Genomic DNA, 11,775 nt, shown 5'->3' with positions numbered 1-11,775 from the left:
TAAAAACCAAAGAAAAGGGATATTTAGAAAACACTAGCAGAGAGAATCTCCTTTGAGTGACATTTCATGCTTGTTCATATCATTATATCATTAGACAAAACGAAGAACTGAGTGTTTCCCTAATCACAGCCCACATGTAATGAATGAAGTGTTAGGACTGTAGCTGAGTCATTGATATTTGGGGTAGGGGAACTAGAGGCTTACCCTGACCACTCCAAGGCCAGAGGCATGCTTAGGGCCACGGATACTCTCACCTGCTGGCCACAGTCACCCTTATCTGCTAGCCATAATCACACCTGCTGGCTGCTGGGCACAGTCGCTCTCACCTGCTGGCTGCTGGTCACAGTCACCCTCGCCTGCTGGCCATAGTCACTCTCACCTGCTAGCCACAGTCACTCTTGCAAAGCTTCTTATGATATAGTCTAGAAAGGTTCAGAACATTACTTTTGTCCTTTTCCATTGGTCAAGCAAGTCAAGCCTGGCCAGCCAGGTTCAAGGAAAGAGGAATCAGATACTCCACAAATCTAACGTAGCAAAAAATGGGCAGCTGTCCTTAATCTGCCACAACTGCTGTGAGGCTTGAAGGCCACCAAGTGAGCAGACAACATACTAAGGAAGTTGTTAGTGCTTTTGTTAAGGGTGAAAGATATGTCTTTGTGTCCTATGGGAAGTTTCATCCAGTCACTGTGCCATAGCGCCAACGCGCAGTTGATATTCAATAAATGTTACATGACAGAGCAACTGAATCACCTGTTCAACCCTTGTGTGGTAAATAAGAAGGCAGTGACTATCTCTGTGGGTTCCAGGGAAAACTTTGGAACTGCCTTTACTCTGCTGTAGCTTCCATTCTCCAAAGAACCTGGAAACCTTGTGATGCTTTTTATTGTCCAAGTGGGTCTTTAAAAAGTTCCTGAAAAATGCATAGTGTGGAACATACACATGGATATAAAAATAGGCTCTTGCTTCCAAACAAAATGACCTTGCCATTCCATGAAGTTTTTGAAGAAGGCCTGCGCCCGTGTCTATTAACAACCATTTGGCTGGAAGAGAGAAGACACTGTGTTTGGTGCAATGTCCGAGTGGCCTGCAAGAGGACTCTCGCTCCCAGGAACCCTAATGAAATTCCTCCCCACCTTTTGCTGGAGCTGCATTTCCCAGCCTGGTTGTTGAGCGTGGCGAGAACGAACCGTTAGGAGAACCAACGGCCACGATGTGGGGTGGTGGCTGGTTACTGGCAGTGCCTTCTCCGCAGCAGCCTCTGTGACTTTCCCACGGAGAGCAAGGAGTGGAGCTTGGTATCTTGAACCTTTTTTTTTTTTCTAAAAAGGTTTTTCTTTTCCGTGCCCAGATGTCAAATTACCCAAAGAACAATTCTCTGAGCAGGCATTGTTGGGAAAGAGATCGTCCTTGCAGGGTGGGGCGCGTCCAGCCGACGGTGGGTGGAGCTGGGACCGTCTTGGGCAGGCGCACAGGGGGCTTCAGTGAGGAGCCAGCTGAGCATGCAGGGCAGGCTGCCTGAATTAAGGGAAAGGCTCCGGCTGAACGAGTCAGCTGGCGTGTGTGTGGAACACGCTTTCTGTGATCCTCTTCCTCAGATTATAGATGATTATCATGCCAGTCTTGGGGCTGGTGGGTAGGAAATTCGATTAGGAAAATAGGCGTGTCTGACTGAAGCAACCGAATGGAATGAAAGAGCTCCACCTGGAGGCCGTGCCTGGAGGTGGCGGCGAGAATGTGGAGTCCCGGAGAGACCTGGGGCCGGAAGAGGCGAGGATGCTTCACCTGAGACTCAGGTGGGTGTCAGGTTGCGGTTTCCAAGGTGGTGTGGTGGTATGGAAGAGAACTGTGTGTATCCGAGCAAGGGAGGCCTCAGACGGCTGCTGTGGCTGAGCTCAGGAGAAGCGCTGTCGGCTGTGGCCATGCCGCCCTTCTGGATGGGCCGCGGTCCTTCATGCCCCCCTGTCTTTGTCCTCGGAGTTCTCTGCGCTCTTCCCGGGTCTGGTTGGTACGAGGTTTGAACATCAGGACCCCAGGGAGACCTTCTCTGATCTTTCTCAGTTCGGAATCAGGGTTCCTCCTCTGTGCCCACAGAGGTAGCACTTGCCTCTGTCTGGCTCATGGTCACATTGCCAGTGCCTAAAACGTGTACGTTGTCGATAAAGGCTTGTTACAGGATGAGATGCTTCAGTTGTTGTAGCTATTGGTCAGTGTGAAAACTCAGATCATGTGCTTCCTGAGTATGGGGATCTTGGTTTACTCATTTTAGTTTTCCAAGCACATCAGTTCCGAGTCTGGGGACTAGAGGGTGGCTGCCGATATTTGCTGAATGAACATTACAAGGAGGGGGGGGGGAGGGTGGGCTACAGAGGAATGGTAAATGATTCCAAGATTGGATGCACCTGGCCCGGCATGGTGGTCTAGTGGCTAAAGTCCTCGCTTTGAACGTGCCGGGATCCCATATGGTCGCCGGTTCTAATCCCAGCCTCTCCACTTCCCATCCAGCTCCCTGCTTGTGGCCTGGGAAAATAGTGGAGGATGGCCCAAAGCCTTGGGACCCTGTGCTCACGTGAGAGACCTGGAGGAGGTTACTGGCTCCTGGCTCCAGATCGTCAGAAAAAAAAAAAAAAAAAGATTGGATGCACCATGAAATCACCAGGAGAGCTGGCTAGGCTCCCTCGCCAGGGCAGACAAGTCTCTGGGGAGGGGCCCAGGGGTCCACATTAAATAAATAAATAAATGTGATTTTAATACTGAGACTGTCTGAGAATAATAGTTGAGTACAGAATCCGGTCTGCTGGAGAGGGAGGGGATTTTGTTCTCTCCCAAAACTATAGGTACAGAGCATAAAGAAATAAGGAAACCTGGGTTCTATCCTGACACTCAGTGGCTTTTCTCTGGGACAGTAGATGAGGTGACCAGTGCACTTTGTTTCCAATAGATCATTTTCTTTCTTTCTTTTCTTTTTTTTTTTTTTTTTTAAGATTTTATTACTATTGGAAAGCCGGATATACAGAGAGGAGGAGAGACAGAGAGGAAGATCTTCCATCCGATGTTTCATTCCCCAAGTGAGCCGCAACGGGCAGGTACGCACCGATCCGAAGCCGGGAACCAGGAACCTCTTCCAGGTCTCCCACACGGGTGCAGGGTCCCAAAACTTTGGGCCGTCTTCGACTGCTTTCCCAGGCCACAAGCAGGGAGCTGGATGGGAAGTGGAGCTGCCGGGATTAGAACCGGCGCCCCATATGGGATTCCGGGGCGTTCAAGGCGAGGACTTTAGCCGCTAGGCCACGCCGCCGGGCCCATCATTTTCTAGAAGGATTCCCATGACAACAGACTCAGCATTGCCTGGGAGCTCAACATTCGTTTTTATACAAGATCCCCAGATAGTTTGTGCACACTTTGAAGCCCTAGAAACATGGTGGTGAAATAGTGGTTCTCAAAGTGAGACTGGGGTCCTGGCATCACTGGAGGTGTGTGTGAGGGGGGGTTGGAATGTGGTTCTTGCATTTTATCCTGCAACAGAATTGTCTAAAGGATTTGTTCATCACAGATTGCTGGGACAATTCCCAGTTCAAAGAGAAGCCAGCACACCCATAAGCCGGCTCATTGCACAGGTGTGCCTGAGGCACAACCATTTACATTTTTAACGACTTCCTAGGCAATGTTGATGCTGCTCATGGAACACATTTCTGGGTTATTACAAATATGACTGTGATTACCATTCATATGCCAGTATTTCTGCAGACATTGCTTTTGTATATTTTGGGTAAAGAGCTAGGACTGAAACTATGGGACCCTAGGAGAAGTATATGGTCAATTTAAGAAACTGTCAAACTTTCCCCCAAAGTTGCTGGATCAGTTTATGTTCCTACCAACAGTGATAAGTGTTCTAGTTCCTCCACATCTTTACCTTGATATGGTCTGTATTTTACTTTTTGCCATTATAATGAGTATATGGTGATATCGCATTATGGTTAAATTTACATTGACTTAATGAGTAAGTGAAGTTGAGCATCTTTTCATGTTCTTTGTTTCCTACATTTGCTCTTGGTGAAGTGTCCATTGAGCTCATTGGCCATTTTGTTATGGGATCGATTAATTGCTCACTGTTGAGGTTTTTTTTTTTTCATTTTTACTGAGTTTTGAGAACACTTTATGAATGCGATATAAGTCCTTTTTCCTATAAATTATTTGTAAACGTTTTCTTTCAATATGTGATTGTCTTCACCCTCCAGGCAGTGTCTTTCAAAGTGCTAGCTTTCGTGAAGTTCAAGTTATTAACTCTGTTTTTAACAGAATGTGCTTTTGAGGTTGTGACGAAGACATCCACAACTATCCCAGGGTCACAGTGGTTTTCTAGAATGTTTTTCCTAAAAATGTTATGGTTTTATGTCTTACGTTTAAATCCGTGGTCTATTGTTTGTACGCAGTATTGTATTTTTTTTCCAGCATTGTCAGAGACACAAGCTATGGCATTGCCTTCCATTCTGTGAAATATCAATTGTTCACATTTGTATGGGTTTATTTCTGGCCTCTTTATTTGGTTCCTTCAGTCTAATTGTTTATCTTTACTCTGATACATTGTCTTGATTACTGTAGCTTTATCATCCAATACCTTTAATCCTCCTATTTTGTTCTTTCTCAAAGTAGTTTCGACAATGTTAGGTCCCTTGCGTTTCATGTGAAATTTTAGATGCAGTTTTACAAATTCTACCCCCCCCCCGAAAAAAAAGAAAGAGAAAAATAAAAATAAAAACCTTGCTGAGGTTGTGACTGGGGGTGTACCGAATGTATGAACCACTTAGGGAAGGACTGACATGGAGCCTTCCAAGTCCTGAACACAGCATCTCTAGGGGATCTTTGATTTCTGCAAACATCATTCTGTAGCTCTTAGTGGGCAGCTCTTTTGTGTCTTTTGTTAGGTTTATCTTTGAACGTTTCATGTCTTTTGATGTTCTTTTAAATTGTACTGTTTATTTTCAATATTGGCATGCTGATCTTATGATACCTTGCAGACCTCATTTATTAGTCCTAGAACAAACTTCACAGATGCTGTAGGATCTTTATTCGCAGATTCATATAACCTGTAAATAAACATAGTTTTCTTTCCAATGCAATGTACCTTTCCAATGCAGGTACATTGATTTCCTTTTAAAAAGAAATCACGTCGACTAGATGCCCGGGACAGGGCTGACTGGGAGGGCCCATCTTGCCACACTCCTGATTGTAGAGAGGAGGCATGCAGCCTTTCATTGTCAAGTAAAATGTCAGTTCTAGATTTTTCTGAGGTTTAAAAACAATCAGGTTGAGGGTATTCCTGAGTATCCCTAGCTTCTTTCGATTTCTCTGACTTTTTTGGACACGCTTTTTATTTTATTAATACGATGAATTACATCAGATTTTGAAAGTGAAACTAACCTTGCATTCCTGAGATAAGCTCTCTTTGGTCATGATGCATCGTCCTTTTTATATATTGTTGGATTCATTCTGCTAAACTTAGTTATGAATTTCGCACCTGTCTTCACAAGGGATATTGGTTGTTTCCTTGTCATCATTTTAATTGGTTTGTTAAAACGATTTATTTTTATCATTGGAAAGTCAGATACAGAGGAGGAGAGACAGAAAGGAAGATCTTCTGATTCACTCCCCAAGTATCTGCAATGGCCGGAGCTTCACCGATCTGAAGACAGGAGACAGGAGGCAGGACCCATGCAGGTGCAGGGTCCCAAGGCTTTGGGCCGTCCCCAACTGCTTTCCCAGGCCACAAGCAGGGAGCTGGATGGGAAGCAGGGCTGCCTGTATGGGCTCCTGGTGCATGCTAAGTGAGGACTTTAGCCACTAGGCTACTGTGCCGGACCCTTGTATGGTTTTTATATCATGATAATGCTGGCCTCATAGGATGAGTTGGAAAATAATCCCACTTTTTCAATTTCCTGGAAGAGTCAGTGCAAAATTGTTATTATTTATTCTGTAAATATTTGTTATAATTTGCAGTGAGGAAGCTAGGCCTGGAGTTTTATTTTTTTAATTTAAATTTATTTATAAAAAGGGAACAAATCTCCTGTATTTCACATATACAGTGTTAAGAGCATACATCCCATCCACTCTTCTCTCCCTCCTTCCTTTTCTTTTAGCTGCTATAATGAAACACTCTCAATCCTCTTCATAATCAGAAACTTAACCTTCTACTAAATAACGAGTTTAAATAGTAGGTAGGAAAACCACTGTTTCTCAAGGTATAAGTACTAAAAATGGCAATTTTGCTCATATACATTACTTTTTTTTTTGCACTCTTTTTATTATTAGTTACCACAAATCAGGGAAGGCATAATCATTGGTGCTTTAGGACTGGCTTGTGTCACTAAGCACAATGGCCTCCTTTTTTGGCTGAATAGTATTCCCCTGTGCATACTACACCTGCCATTTCTTTATCCAGTCATCAGCTGACAGACTCCTGGGTTGATTCTATTTCTTAGCTGTTATGGGTTGAGCTACTATATACATGGGGGCACAGAGAATTCACTTCACATACTGATTTCCTTTCCTTTGGGTAAGTTAGAGTTTTCCCTATGGAAATGTTTCAAAGGCCAAATTATTCAATAAATAAAAGGCTATTCAGGTCATCTCTTTCTTCTTAAGTAAGCTTCAATAATCTGTGAACTTCAAGGAATTTGTTCATGCATAGGTATTACTCGATTTATAGGCATTAATCTTCAACAGTTACCCCTTATCCTTTTAAATACATTCATGACCTGTGGTGATGCCACCTCTATCATTACTTACATTGATAATATTTCTTTTTCCTGATGAGTCTGCTTAGAATTTTGCTGACCTTTCCAAAGAGCCAACTTTTCTACTTCATTGATTTTCCTTCTATTTTTTCTGAATTCTATTTCATTTTAAAAATAATAATAATTCATTTTATTTTTTATGACATTTACACAGTTGAAAGAGATGCGTGCCCATGTGGATCGTCGATTAGGGTGTGGAGGTCAAGGAATGGGGCAAGTGGATGAGACAACTGCCTTCATCCGCTTTTTCCTTCCTGTATCTGGGGGAAGTGGGGATGGAAGATTTATTTATTAAGTTAAAGATTTATTTATCTTTATTGGAAAGGCCGCTCCCAACAGCCCACCTGCAACAGTACCCTGGCATGGGCCGGTCATCTGATGTCATCCCGCAGTCCCCACTGTGCAGCGTGTTCTGAGGGTACTGCTTAAGTGGTTTTGACAGTTTTGAAATGCTGTTGATTTCGTTGCTCCAAAGTTGAGCAAATATTTTCAAGGTCTATGTGCCAACATAGTGAACTTTAGAGTCTTGATTTGTACAGATACTCAATGTCAAAGCTGTCCATTTTGTTTTGCCCTTCATGGTTATTTTATCTACTTCTGCTCTCATTACTTCATATTTTCTATTTTTACTAGTTTTTTTAAAGAGTCCTTTTTTTATAAATTAAAGATTTGTTTATCTTTATTGGAAAGGCAGATGTTTAAAAAAGATTCATTTTCACTGTAAAGTCAGGTATACAGAGAGACAGAGAGGAAGATCTTCCATCTGCTGGTTCACTCCCCAGGTGGTCACAACAGCCAGAACTAAGCCAATCTGTAGGCAAAAGCCAGAAGCCTCTTCCTGGTCTCCCACGTGGGTGCAGGGTCCCAAGGCTTTGGGCCATCCTCGACTGCTTTCCCAGGCCACAAGCAGGGAGCTGGATGGGAAGCTTGGCTATCGGGACAAGAACTGGCGCCCACATAAGATCCCAGCACATGCAAGGCAAGGACAGATATTTTACAGAGAGAAGGAGACAAACAGAAAAGACCTTCCATCTGCTGGCTCATTCCCCAAGTCATTCCCAAGTGCCCGCAATGGCTGGAGCTGAGCCAATCAGAAGCCAGGAACCAGGATCTTCTTCCAGGTCTCCTACACTGTTGCAGGGTCCAGGGTCCAAGGCCTTGGGCTATCCTCTACTGCTTTCCCAGGCCACAGGCAAGGAGCTGGATGGGGGGCAGAGCAAAGGCAACACAAACAGGTGCCCATTGGGATCCTGACATGTGCAAGGGGAGGCTTTAGCCTCTAGCCAGGGCACTGGGCCCTCCTAGTTTCTTGAGATGGAAGCCTAAGGCCACTAAGGAGTCAGCATGTTGACCTGATATCCTTTTTCTTTTCTAATATAGTTTCTCCCCAAGTAGTTACAAATCTTGATATGTTGTGCTTTCACATTCCTTGTTAAAATATCCTATAATCTCTCTTTTGACTTCTTATTTGACTTGTAGATTTACTTAGAAGCTGTCATTTATTTTACAAATTCTTCTGGGGTTTTCCAGAGATTTTTGTTTTGTTTTTACTTTAATTCTACTATGTTACGAGCACATACTTTTGTTTGGGTTAAATTGATCACGTTGGTATTTGTTATCTGTTTGTCTTGTCCTTCTCCTATCCTCTCTGCCCTTCTTGGATTAAATAATTTTTAGATTCCACTTGTGCTCTTGCTTAAAGGAAATCTACTGTCCCCCATTTGTTCTTGTGTATGGAGTGTGTCTTTGTTTTTATTGTGGTTACTTTCAACATTTTGTTCCTTATCACTTATTTAAACTGTTATGTGTATGTGATTTATCTTGGTAAATGTCCCATATAAATATGACAAGAATGGGGATTCTGCTCTTGTGTGACATATTCAGAAGTGTGAATTTGATTAGGTTTATTGACAGCATTTAGCTGACCTATACCCTAAATTTTTTTTTAACTGTGTAAGTTATTCAGAGAAGGGTCTTTAAATGTCAAGTTATATTACGGACTTGTCCATTTATTCTTGTAATTCTATCAGTTTTTACTCTGTATTTTTTAAAAAAATATTTATTTATTTTTATTGAAAAGTCAGATTTTACAGAGAGAAGGAGAGGCAGAGAAAAAGATCCTCCAGCCACTGGTCCACATCCACTGGTCACAATGGCCAGAGCTAAGCCGATCTGAAGCCAGGAGCCTGGAGTTTCTTCCTAGTCTCCCACGTGGGGGCAGGGTCCCCAGGCTTTGAGTCGTCCTCTGCTGCTTTCCCAGGCCACAAGCAGGGAGCTAGATGGGAAGTAGAGCAGCTAGGATATGATGGGATCCCAGCACATGAAAAATGACTTCAGCCACTAGGCTACCGTGCCAGACTCCATCTATATATTATTAGGTTATTATTAGATGCATAAATGTTTGGGATTGTTGTGTTACTTTGATGACTTGAAACTTTTATTCCTGGTAATAGTGTATGGTCTGAAATATATTTTGCTATAAATTAACAGATCCATTCCATATTTCCTTTGCTAATTGCTCTTACAGTATATCTCCTCTTATCTTTTTACTTTTGACCTACCTGTGTTCCTATATTTGAAGTGCATTTTATAGACCATATATAGTTGGATCTTGCATCTTTGAAAAATCTAATCTGCCAATCTAATTTTTAATCAAGGTAGTTAGACCATTACATTTAGTTTTTTTGTTTTTTAATCATAAGGGCTAAATTTTTCATCTTGCTATTTTGCTATCCAATTGTCTTATCTATTCTTTGGATCCTAGACTTCCTGCATTCTTTTTTTTTTTTTAAAGATTTATTTTATTTTTATTACAAAGTCAGATATACTGAGAGGAGGAGAGATAGAGAGGAAGTGGAGCTGCCGGGATTAGAACCAGCAGCCATATGGGATCAAGGCGAGGACCTTAGCCACTAGGCCACGCTGCCGAGCACGACTTCCTGCATTCTTTGCATTAAATTTCTTTTTGGATTCTATGTTGTCTCTTTCGTTGACTCATTACCCATGTCTGTTTTTTATTTCCATTGTTGTCATGGTGTTTATATGTGTAATATATCACAATCTACCTACAAGTGCTATTAAACGGCCTCACGTACAATCATTAGTACACTTTTACTTCTCCTCTGTTGACCTTTGTGCTACTGTTGCTAAAACTTTTACGTTTGCGTTCAAGTCCAATCTATGTTTTGCTTAATTAGTTTCTAAGAACATTTAAATAATTGTAACCCATGCAATTGCCACTTTCAGAGTTCTGTATTCCTTTCTGAAGTTCCATCTGTCTTTGTGTTTCCTCTAGTAGAAGCATTTCCTTTAATCATTTTCTTAGTGTGGATCTGCTGGTGAATTATTTTGTCTTTTGCTTTAGAAAGATATCTTCATGGGTAGAGAATTTTGGTGTTTATTTTTCTTTTGGTACTTTAATGATGCTTTCCTACTGTTTTTATGTTGCATTTTTTTTTCTAGCAAAAAGTCGACAGCCTGCTTCTGCTGCTTTCTCCGTAGTATTCTCTTTTTCTTATTTATCTACTTTCAATATCACTGCTTTTGAAAATTGTTTATGATGTGATGTGACGTAATTTTTCATGTGCTTTATGCTTAGGGCTCATTGCAATACTTGGCTGTATGGGCTTTCATAATGTTTATACATTTTGGATGATTTATTAAATATATTTTTGGCTTTCTGTCCTTTCTTTATAAGGTTCCAATTTTGTGTAAATTAGGCTGTTTGAAGATGTCTCTGATGTCATTTATACTCTGTTTTGCTTTTACTTTTTGATTATTACATTGTTCTGCTTTATTTTATTTATTTATTTTTTTAAAGATTTACTCATTTTACTACAAAGTCAGATATGCAGAGAGGAGGAGAAACAGAGAGGAAGAGCTTCCGTCCGATGATTCACTCCCCAAGTGAGCCGCAACGGCCAGTGCTGCGCCAATCCGATGCCGGGAACCCGGAACCTCCTCCAGGTCTCCCACGCGGGTGCAGTGTCCCAAGGCTTTGGGCCGTCCTCAACTGCTTTCCCAGGCCACAAGCAGGGAGCTGGATGGGAAGTGGAGCTGCTGGGATTAGAACCGGCGCCCATATGGGATCCCGGGGCGTTCAAGGCGAGGACTTTAGCCGCTAGGCCACGCCGCCGGGCCCTGTTCTGCTTTATTTTATATCTTCTAAATCAGTAACTTTTCTTCCTGCATCTAATTTGACATTAATCACATCCAGAGTATTTTATCACATTGTTTTCACGTCTACAAACGTGGTTTGTATTTTTAAAACATACATCTCCATACAACTCAACACAAAACCAAATAATCCAATTTAAAAAATAGGTAAGGGATTGAATGGACATTTCTCCAAAGGTGACCTGCAAATAAACAACAAGCCTATGAAAAGATGCTGAACATCATTAATTATTATGTAAATGTGAATCAAAACCACAGTGAGATATTTGGGGTGATAGAGAATTGCTAATGAGTTCATGAGTTGCTTAATGACTATAGGTTTTCAGTTTTGCAAGATGAAAAAGTTCTGTGGAATCGCTGCACAACAATGTAATTATATTTAACAATATAATTATATTTATACTGAGTCATACTCTTACAAATTGTTAGAATGGTAATTAAAAAAAAAATGTTTGTACTTAAGTATCCTTTCTTTGAATAGGTAGGAATTAAAATCCCTGCACTGTGCTATACTTATAGGTCACAATTTTGGCCAAGATGAATATAGTTGTGGTTCCCATGGAGCTTAGGATGGTAAATTTTATTATATATTTTAACCACAATAATAATAATAATAATAAAAAGTCATAATGTGGAACCTGGCATGGTAGCCTAGCAGCTAAGGTCCTCATCTTGAATTCACTGGGATCCTATATGGGTGTTAGTTCTAATCCCAGTAGCCCCGCTTCCCATGTAGCTCCCTGCTTGTGGCCTGGGAAAGCAGAGGACAGTCCAAAGCCTTGGGACCCTGCACCCACGTGGGAGACCT

At 41.9% G+C, this 11,775-nt stretch overlaps 1 long non-coding RNA gene across 2 annotated transcripts in view; it reads left to right on the top strand.

The window, feature by feature from the left end:
* Positions 1 to 1,246: 1,246 nt before the first annotated feature.
* LOC131481691 (uncharacterized) overlaps positions 1,247 to 11,775 on the top strand; it is a 35,195-nt gene continuing 24,666 nt past the window's right edge. For both annotated transcript variants that reach the window (XR_009246511.1, XR_009246510.1), the window contains exon 1: positions 1,247 to 1,793. This is a non-coding gene — a long non-coding RNA (uncharacterized LOC131481691). The remainder of the gene's footprint in view (positions 1,794 to 11,775) is intronic.

This window comes from Ochotona princeps, chromosome 13 (genome assembly GCF_030435755.1).
Source record: "Ochotona princeps isolate mOchPri1 chromosome 13, mOchPri1.hap1, whole genome shotgun sequence".
Lineage (NCBI taxonomy): Eukaryota > Metazoa > Chordata > Mammalia > Lagomorpha > Ochotonidae > Ochotona > Ochotona princeps.
The sequence above is the reverse complement of the archived record's forward strand: the minus strand, read 5'-3'. Positions and strand labels throughout refer to the sequence as shown.